Here is a 9982-nt window from a genome sequence, read left to right on the forward strand (position 1 = left end):
GCTTCCCCTCAAAGGGCTTTCAAATATGAAATAGTAAATAAATAAATCCCAGATAAATGCAGGTATTTATTATGGGTCACATGAATAAATACAGACAATTATATTTTCTTGATTATAGTAAATTTTGTAGAATCAAATGTTTTTGGGATGAATGAGGTTTTGCTTATCATGTTTTACAGGTAAAATTTTTTAAAAGTTTTAAACTATCTTTAGGCTACCAGAGATGTCTATAATGATACATTATGTAGAGAACAACATTTTTACAGCTTACAGAATATGTATAAAAACTGATTTAGAAGTACATGGAAAGTTTCTGCATCCATTTTCTGACTTGGCCTTTATCCGGGTGGGTTTGGGTTTGGGTGGATAAAGGCCAAGTCAGAATTCTCTGAGCAGCTGGAAAAAGCTGCTAATAAACAAAGACATCAGAAAGCGGGGGCTTTAGGTGTAGCCCCCGCTTTCTGACGCACTAATTAGATTTAGTAACTGACACCCCATACCAGCATTACATAGACACTTGGGGGCTGAGATGGGTGGGTGGGGAGGGTGGGTGGTGTTAAAAGCACTTTATGTTTTGTAGATGTATTTTTTCAGACAGGGCACACACAGTCCTGTTTCCTTTGTGGGAAAACCTTCAAACTTCACCATCCTCAGCTGAAACAACAACATCTTAACACCATCTTCATGAACTGCTGAGCCAAACCTGATCCATCAGTGCTGGACTGCACAGATAACTACATGCTACAAGGAGACTGCTGTGTTATGAACTGCCATACCAGTGTGTCTTCAATGGAGAAGATGACACACCCATCACCTGACCTCCTGCCTGATCTGGAGACCATCATCATGCTGCCACACTACACACCTCTGAGACCATCAATGATGACTCATACTGAGGAAACTGTATTTCCTGTCAGAGATGCTCAGTGATCCTCAGAGCAGAGAGAGGTATGATTCTTTATCTTTGATAAAAAATGTCAGTGCTTTTAATTCATTTAATTAATTTAAATCCTGTTTATTGCAAAAATAATTCCACACTCAAATGATTATACTTGTTGACACTTTTTGAGTTTTAATTCACATTATGGATTACAAATCTATGCTTTTTCTACTCTGTCTCTCTGTGCAGGTATTGCTGTCTTCTGAGTTCTTCAGTGTCCCAACTGAGACATTCAAACCTCATTGCAGAGCTCATGTCTTTCCTCACCATCATGTGAGTGTGAGATTGCTCTGGATTCTGGTTATGTGGCCTGCAGCACCTATAAGGTATTTCAAAATTGTTCATTGTATAACTTATTTGTAGTTTTTAGGCCTTAACACAAATAAAATGTTCCTTTTCTGTATTTTTTAGAACAAGCTCATCCTGCATGCCTGCATTCCAGCTTCTTAGACTCTACACAAGTGGACAGAGTATCAGTGTTTGGCCACTCTTACAGACACCAACTTCTGTCAACTCACTGCTACTGATCTGGCACCTCACTCCAGGAAGAGAGAGGGCTGCAAGCCTGTCATCGTTTCCAGTGTGACTTTGCATTCTTGGGATAGCATCAGATTTTTCCCACAAATATTCAAAGGTAACACTTATTTTGAGCTCATTTATTAAATCAAAAGTCTTCCATTGTGTAAATTATATTTGATATGTTTTTGTCTTCTTTTAGATTTAGATGCAGTGACCGGATGTGCTGCAGCTTTGTTAACTGTTTGGAAAACATCTGTTTGTGATGGTATTTAAAATTACACTTTAAGGTGACAGTTTCCTTGTAATTTCAGTCCTTTTTCTAAACAAAAACAATTTTTAATTAACATATTTTTTATTTATTTTTATCAGCACATCATTGGTCAAAGTTAAAAAGAGCCACATGTTACACCAACAATGAATTTTTGACTCTGTTTGTGTCACCAGATTTAACAAACAATATCAGACCTATGAAATAAGTAATTGCACCATTTTTGGATAAATGTGCAATTATATTGTTTTGTATTTTCAATTGTTGAATAATTATGTTGTAGAACAAACCCAATCTGTTTAGCCAAACAACATAACTTGTTTGGTTAAATAGTGGATTTGTATAATTTTAGTCTATAAGTATAGCAAGCTGAATTCATACAAACACACAGCTCTAAATCTTGAATTGTAGGATGCACAATAATGATAATTTAATTATTATGGACATTTAAATCAGAATCTATTGAACCATTACACATATTCTTTATAGAGATTACACAACCTCAAAATGCAAAAAAAACAAGAGTGTTTAAGAGGATAAATAAAAACAGCTCAAAGTGTGTTTGTATGAATACTGCCTTAGTATGGGGTGTCAGTAAGTACATGAGTATAGAATAGGTGTAACAGTGGTTTTCCACATCTGGGCTTAGACTGCTCTAATATATATAGATAATGGGTCAGACATATAGTTTGACCCATTAAGTCTATTTGAAAAGTTTATGAAGTTCATGAAGATCACATCCAGTCATATGTGTTTCTGTTTATCATTTTATGAGGTCACACAGCTGACATGAGTTTTGATCACAGTAGAACCATAACATTCATGTTAATGAGTCTACTGTTTACAGCTACTTTATGATAAATTTTATCCTGGTCACAGCACTATGTGAAAAGCTGTAAGAGGTAAAGTTAACCCAATTAATACCTCATCATAAATCACTCTCTAACACAGGGCAGTGATTATTTTTCAATGTAATTTATTCCACAGCAATGTTCTTTATTTGATCCCTGTTTCTTTAAATATGTGCATCAATTGTTCAGCTGTGTGACTCTCCATACCTGAAATATATCACAATGTGAACTTCATTTCAACAATATTCTGTAGTTTATCATCAAATCAGGAAAGCTAAACTAAAACTAAACTAAATGAAAAAAAGAAGCTCTTGGGAGTTTTAATGTATTTGTAATGTTGTTTATCCTTGCCATACGGGATGTGCACAAAACTCCAGCAAATCAGAGAATATATTTTGTCTCTCATTTCCTGTTTATATATGTATATATTTTTGCAGTTAATAGCCTATCATGTGTCTGCGCATCTTAGGGCCATAAATGTAAACATGGCAAACAAGGATGTATTCACAATTCCAACGGATGCTTCAATTGTTTGTATAGATTTTAGATTAATTTGTAATGTAATTAATGTAAATTAATGTACCTATGTAAAAATTGTGTTTCTGTTCTGTGTCCTGTTCTGTTTGTATGTGTGTGTGTGTGTGTGTGTTTTCTTTTTTTTGTGCTGCTGATACAACCAAATTTCCCCCTGTGGGACAATTAAAGGATTATTCTATTCTATTCTATTCTATTCTATTCTCATTGATATCATGTCTACCCAGAAATCTCAAGTTCATCATTTTGCTCTTCCACAATTATTTGAATAAAAAATTAAAAGAGCAGGAATGTTAAAATGAATAATGAAAGGAATTTTTGGGGTTTTTTCAAAAGGTACAAATCAAATATTGTTGATAGACCTGCCCCCTTTATTATGTACAAAATAAAACATTAAGCCTTGATCTGTTCTGTTATTCTTCTTTTAAAAAAACCCCCAAACATTTATAGCCTTCCAGTGTTCAAAAATTTTAAACAAACACAAATATATATATATATATATATATATATACATATATATATTGTAACAGGGGGGCAAAGCGGGGGGGGGGGGGGGGGAGTGAGTGTCCAGGATGAGAGGGGTGATTGATGATGATGCTGACTTTTCGCTGAAGTCTGCCTGTATAAATTTCTCTGAGGGGAGTTAGTGAAGTGCCAATTGCCTGCTCTGCTGCCCTCACCACCTGCTGCAGTTTGCTTTTGTCTTCCACAGTACAGCAGTTGCACCAGTGTAGAGTAGTAGGTCAGAAGGCTGTCAATGGTGAAACGGTAGGTGTTAATTAGAAGTATTTGAGTTATTTGGGCCTGGCACAGCTTCCTGAGAAAATGCAACCTTTGTTGTGCTTTCCCTACCTGGTGGGAAATGTTTGTGGACCTGGTAAAGTTGGCCAAGATGTGGGCCCTGAGAAACTTATAGATTTCTACCCTTTCTACCTCCTCATCAAGGTAAAGTGCTCAGATCACCTTGTTCTCCTGAAGTCGATTACCATCTCCTTTTCTTGGTCTTGACTGTGTTCAGATGTAGGTTGTTGTTGTCACACAAAGAATGTTTTAGTAACCATACTTTCAGCTTCATTTAATAGACACAAGACTGTGTTATGTATTTCCAGCTATTTATTTGATTTATTAGATTTTTCAAAAATAAGTTAAAGTTAAAACAGTTAACTATGGTACAGGGCTAGATTCTAATGAACAGTCTCTACTTGATAATAAAAAACAAACAGAATAATTATTTTATATACCTGTGTATATAAATTTACACAAAGGTCTTCATCTTAATATATACTTTATAATAAAAATAAAAACAGATACAATGGAAACTGGCAAAATTACCCTGAATTGGGCATAATGGACACCAACTAGAATTTGTAAACTGGCAAACTTTTCATTTATGTTGCTGTCACTTAAGTATTTAACAATGTGTGATTAAAAATTATAAATACATAGAAAAAATGAACTTCATTGTTTTTAATTTATAAAATATAACATTTTATATTTTTGAACAAACAAACAAGTAACAAACAAAGGAACTGTACATTTTTTAATTATTCACAGTGATTCTTTTTTAATCTGCATAATTTGCTTCCCCTTAATTTGAACTTTTACCCTGACCGCTGCCTCCTCAAGTTCATTATCAAATGGTTTCCAGAGCTCACTGTCGATGAAGAGGCTCTGCCCATCATCCAAAAGCACCTCAAGCTGGTTCGGCTTGTCACTCGTAGCCACACCAATGATGAGGACCTCCACTCTGTCCTCTACTTTTGTCTGTTGACAAAGCATAAGCACATATTTAGCCCTGCAAACGTTCCCTTTTTTTATCCAAAAAGAAAATCTATGGTCATCATGTGGTTTCAGTAAGTCACCAAGACACACACATTGTGTTTATACGTTTATATGTATGTGTTACATTATGCATTATATGATGCATGATCAATCATGCAGGTAATTAAATCCCAAAGACGTCTTGGGATTATGTTCATCTGGACATCTATATGTGTGTGTGTGTGTGTGTGTGTGTGTGTAAGATAATATGATATATATATATATATATATATATATATATAAATATTATTTCATATTTTGACCCAGACTGAAAGAATATGTAGTTACATTTCAAAACCTAGTTCTAATCATTTGTTGATAAGACAATGCTGTGAAATATTGGTACAAAGGTTTAGCTTCTTCATACCTCAATCGTTGTATAAGTAGTGCTGTGCAGCTGTGGCCCATATGCGGTGTGGTTCAGCTTCATGTGGGAGAGGTTAATCTGGTCTCCCACATTAAAGGTGTGAATTCCTGCCTCCCTCCAGAGGCAGACTGACATGGTATAACCATCCTGAAATCACAAATATGACAGAATTAAAGATTTATTAATTAAATAATCCAAAATCCAGTAACTAGAAAAAGAAAGCCCACAGCCTCATACACTCTGCTCATGTACCAGCAATGTCAAATTTGTCACATTAGTTTAACCAATTTCAATATAAAACTGAAATTGCATCATTACCTCCTTTAGCTGGAGATTTCGCAAGGGAACGTGCTGTTTTCCTGACAGTACGTCCTTTACTGCAGAAAACTGAAAAGTAAATTGAAATAAAATATCAGTAATAGTTAGTGTATTGATATGTGGTAGGTTTTTATTTCTTCAGTAAGATTTTTAGATTATATTATTGCTGTTATTAAGTATTCTTCATTGAACTTATCAGAAGCAGTTTATTAGGATGTTTTTCATGATTATGAAACAGCTTGAAGGAAATCTTTCTACAAACAATAGATTTGTAACTTAGTTGGATTCTTAAGTGACAGCAACATAAATGAAAAGTTTGCCAGTTTACAAATTCTAGCTGGTGTCCATTATGCCCAATTCAGGGTAATTTTGCCAGTTTCCATTGTATCTGCTTTTATTTTTATTATAAAGTATATATTAAGATGAAGACCTTTGTATAAATTTATATACACAGGTATATAAAATAATTATTCTGTTTGTTTTTTATTATCAAGTAGAGACTGTTCATTAGAATCTAGCCCTTACAATACAAATGTATGTAGACACAATGCAAATTGGCTGCATAAATACCAGAAACGGTCTTAGGAAAATATTTTTTAAAAATTGTGCTTAACAATCTTAACCGAATTTAGTCTCTGCTTGACAGCAAAAATTATTTTTAACTGTAAAAATACACGCAATAATGGGTTATTTGGAAACCTAAAGCCATGTAAATTCTGATGGAACCACAAATACTTACCTCCACCACCTCCCCTTGGACTGTGATGAGCCCGCCATTTGTGGAGCTCATCTTCAGAGGTGTGAGTGGAGCAGGAGGATGCAGAAGATGCTCTGCTTCTGTGAAACGATCTTCAATAACAGTTAGGGTGGGTGCCCTAAAAATTGTGTTCGTGCAGTTATATTTATATTGTATGGTGGGGCTGTGCCCCTGAGTTCATACCCTCTCATTATATAACACCCCCCCTGCTGGATTTTAGAGGCAAACTCCTCAAATATCGTGACCTTGGTCACAGTCTGGCTATCTGTGATGGCTGCCACTTTGTTCTTTTTGGTTATCAGGGGTTTAGCTGTCCCATCTGTGAAGTCCCAGCTAGTGACCCTCAGCTGGTCGCATGATCTTAACACTCTGAAGTGCAGTGGGGGTGGCCGGAAATATGGCGTGTCAGGGCGGGTATTTAGAAGCTTCATTAAAGCCATTCTGAAAAAAAGGCAACACAAAAAATATTAAGAAATTAATACATTTCTGTTACAACCAAGGGTTTTATAATATGGTAACACCTGTAGATTTTGTGCAGTCTCTTTGCTTTCTGATGTCAAACAAAACTCAAAAATACCTTTCTGAGGTTCCCGCTTAAAAATGACAGGCCAAAAACCCAGGCCTGTCTAAAAGTATTTTTCTGATATTAAATACAATGTTGGTTTTAAAATAAAGCTAACAGTTCTAAGATTTCATTGAATTAATGCAAATATTACAGCAAAGAGAGTTGGTCAAAGTAACTGAAGACTGAACTCATACTCATAGAACCAATGAGATGTTTTTTCTTACCAAATTTTTATTCATTTATTTTTTGTATTTTCTAGCATATAATGTCCTTTGAAAATATGCTGGCAATACACTCCAGAAAATAAGGAATCATCACATGAATATTATCTTTGCAAAGATTGATGCTGCTGAAGTGAAACACAGTGAAACAACAGTTTTAGTTAAGACAAAGCCGGGTATTCATAATTTGTGAATACCTTCTTTGGCTCTAAATTTGTGAACAAGAAATGATTTAACTTTATTTAAATGCCTAAAATATTTGTTGTTTGTTGGAGATTACCCCCCCCCCCCCCCCCCTCCACACACACACACACACACACACACACACACACACACGAATGTAATGCACTTGCATAGTTCCTGTGGCTTTGGCTCTTTCTATTGGTCCCCCTTGTTAATCATTTGAGCCAATAGAATGACAGTAATCTAGCACGCTTTCATGTCAGTCACAACCTCTGTAACTGCACAGAAAATTTTTTTTTGACGAGTAATGGCTCTGAGGCATTGTGGGAAATGAAGTTATTCAAAATATGGTTTCCATTAGGTTTTTGTTTAAGTCTTTTAGCTTAAGTCCTATTGGTTATTCAGTTTTGTATAGCTTAATTGAGAAAGTGCTAGAAAGTGTTGTTGCCAGGGCAGAGTGCCAGCCTTAATCAAATTTAGAGACTCACAGCTCAAACTTAACATCTTAAAGTTTATAAAACTGTTATAGATCTTGAAGATTTGTCAAATTCGTTAAGATCTTAATATTTCATATAAAAAATTAGGACTGAAATTATTTTTCATTAATACATTTAGATCTTTTTTCAATTAAATACCCATGAGACAATAAGTTCATCAACTATGACACCCACTAATACATTACTGTCAATAGTAAATGTGAATTTATCGATAATGAATTCCTCTGCAATAGAAACGTAACATAGGAAAAAGAAAGAAAAGTCAGATTAAATTTTGGTACTTTGACAGTCTTTATATTGACAGCAAGTTAAATGGCTAGATCTTGTGTCTTGCCCTATATTGTATTATACATATTATAAGGGTAGTAAAAAAAAAAAACACCCTCAAAATTCAATACTTACGTTTTATGAAGTTGTTAAGAACAGTAAGAGCTGTCTGTGTCCCTCGAAGTATCTTAGAAAGATCAAATAAGGTTCCCGCCGGTCTTTAAGTTACAACTTGTGATGTAATCTGTTGTCACCCGCCCTGATTGGCTAACTACGATTGTGTTTCGTGATTGGACTGCCTTGTGTTGATTTTATGTTATCACTGTTTTGGGTTTTTTTTTTGTTTGTTAACTCGTCTAATTTTAATTATGGAATTATCATTACTATTTTATAAGTCTCAAACGTAAAATTTGAGATTTATAAAATCAGTTATAGGGCTTTGGAGTTGACGTCACGCCGCAATGCATTGTGGGAGCATGCCACCATTTTATCAGGCCACGAATCAAAACAAACACACTCGTTTGGAAGGAAGATACAAACCGTACTTAAAAGCAGCTCAAAACAAAAAGAACTTTATAGACTCAGATTGTGTCGGACGGTACTTGCAAAAAAATAGCGTGCATTGGAAATGTGGACCCGTATGAAAAAACGGCAGTGGAGCAGAAACCCCGAAGCCTGATATATTTCCGTACCTGTGGAGTCAGCGCATACACAGCGAACCAGTTTCGCAATTATAAATGGCTGGAGGCGCACATCCGATTAACCAATGGTTGGTTACAAGATTTGGCTATTTTTAGACTCCACGTTGTGAATACGTCGTCATTCAAACAAAGGTAAGTCAGCTTGAGTACTGCCAGTAAAATGCGTTTGATTTCCCTCCGAACATTCAGATTAGTGCAGCATAAATTCATTCATGAGGGGAAATTACAGTGAGAACATGTTGAGGCCCTGTTAGATGGACAACATAGTGAGTTCAGTGCACTGATATGACATTGTCCTGAAGGATTTAGTCATTCTCTCTATGGTTAAAGAAATTGCACTAATGAATTCATATTTATTATATGTAATTCTAATTACACGTCTTGCTTCCGTGTTTTTGTGCTGTGTAACTAAAATACATTTATTTTAGTTTTATACATTGGTTAATGACCTGCAGTCTTTGATCGTCACTTAAGTTGAACTTTATGTTGTCGTCTTATAAATCATACACAAAATGCCACATTGAAAAAAAGGTTTTATTTTCATTTTGACACTTGAATTAAATTTATTTCCAGAAATAACTTTTAAAACTTAGGGTAATTGAATATCAGTTACCTGTATTCTAGTGCTATTTTTTAAAATTACATTTTAATAAAAGTATGCTATTCGGGTACTCTGTCGGACACTGAGAAAGGTCAGAGAAATTATACTCTGAGAGACTTGGTAAACAGTGCATGCATGGTTGTTCAATTCAGTTCAGTGCTGCTGTTTGTCTACTTGTAAAAAGATGAATTCACAGAATTATAAATGACTCTGACTAACTCCAGCTTTATTTTCAGTGCCATCATCTAGCCCTCTTTGTACCTGGTGGATGTCACAGGCCTCTGCCTCTGAATTATTGTATAGCCATTGTGTGTAAGACTGCCTCTCTATGTGCTTTAGTGCAGACAGAGCAGAGGTTCGGGACCCTGTTGTCCTTATTTCTGATCGGTGTTGGTGTGTAGCTGGCAGTGTTGTCTGGGCTTATGCTGGGCTTACACTGTGTGATTTTTGGCCCATTGTGAGCCGATTTTTGAGTCGTGTGACCGTTTTGGTGATCGGCCCGATTTTGGCCTTCATCGTGCGTCGTGCATCGTGTAGTGTACGTGGGGTAACGAGAAGCGATTGACACCTCA

General features: G+C 35.5%; 1 long non-coding RNA gene across 1 annotated transcript; it reads left to right on the top strand.

The window, feature by feature from the left end:
* The first annotated feature begins 1225 nt into the window (after window positions 1-1225).
* Window positions 1226-3240, top strand: LOC109200680 (uncharacterized). The gene is made up of 3 exons (XR_002060834.1): window positions 1226-1266; window positions 1352-1574; window positions 1659-3240. It is a non-coding gene; the product is annotated as an uncharacterized LOC109200680 (long non-coding RNA).
* The last annotated feature ends 6742 nt before the right edge of the window (window positions 3241-9982 follow it).

Source organism: Oreochromis niloticus, unplaced genomic scaffold (genome assembly GCF_001858045.2).
Source record: "Oreochromis niloticus isolate F11D_XX unplaced genomic scaffold, O_niloticus_UMD_NMBU tig00000098_pilon, whole genome shotgun sequence".
NCBI classification, from domain to species: domain Eukaryota; kingdom Metazoa; phylum Chordata; class Actinopteri; order Cichliformes; family Cichlidae; genus Oreochromis; species Oreochromis niloticus.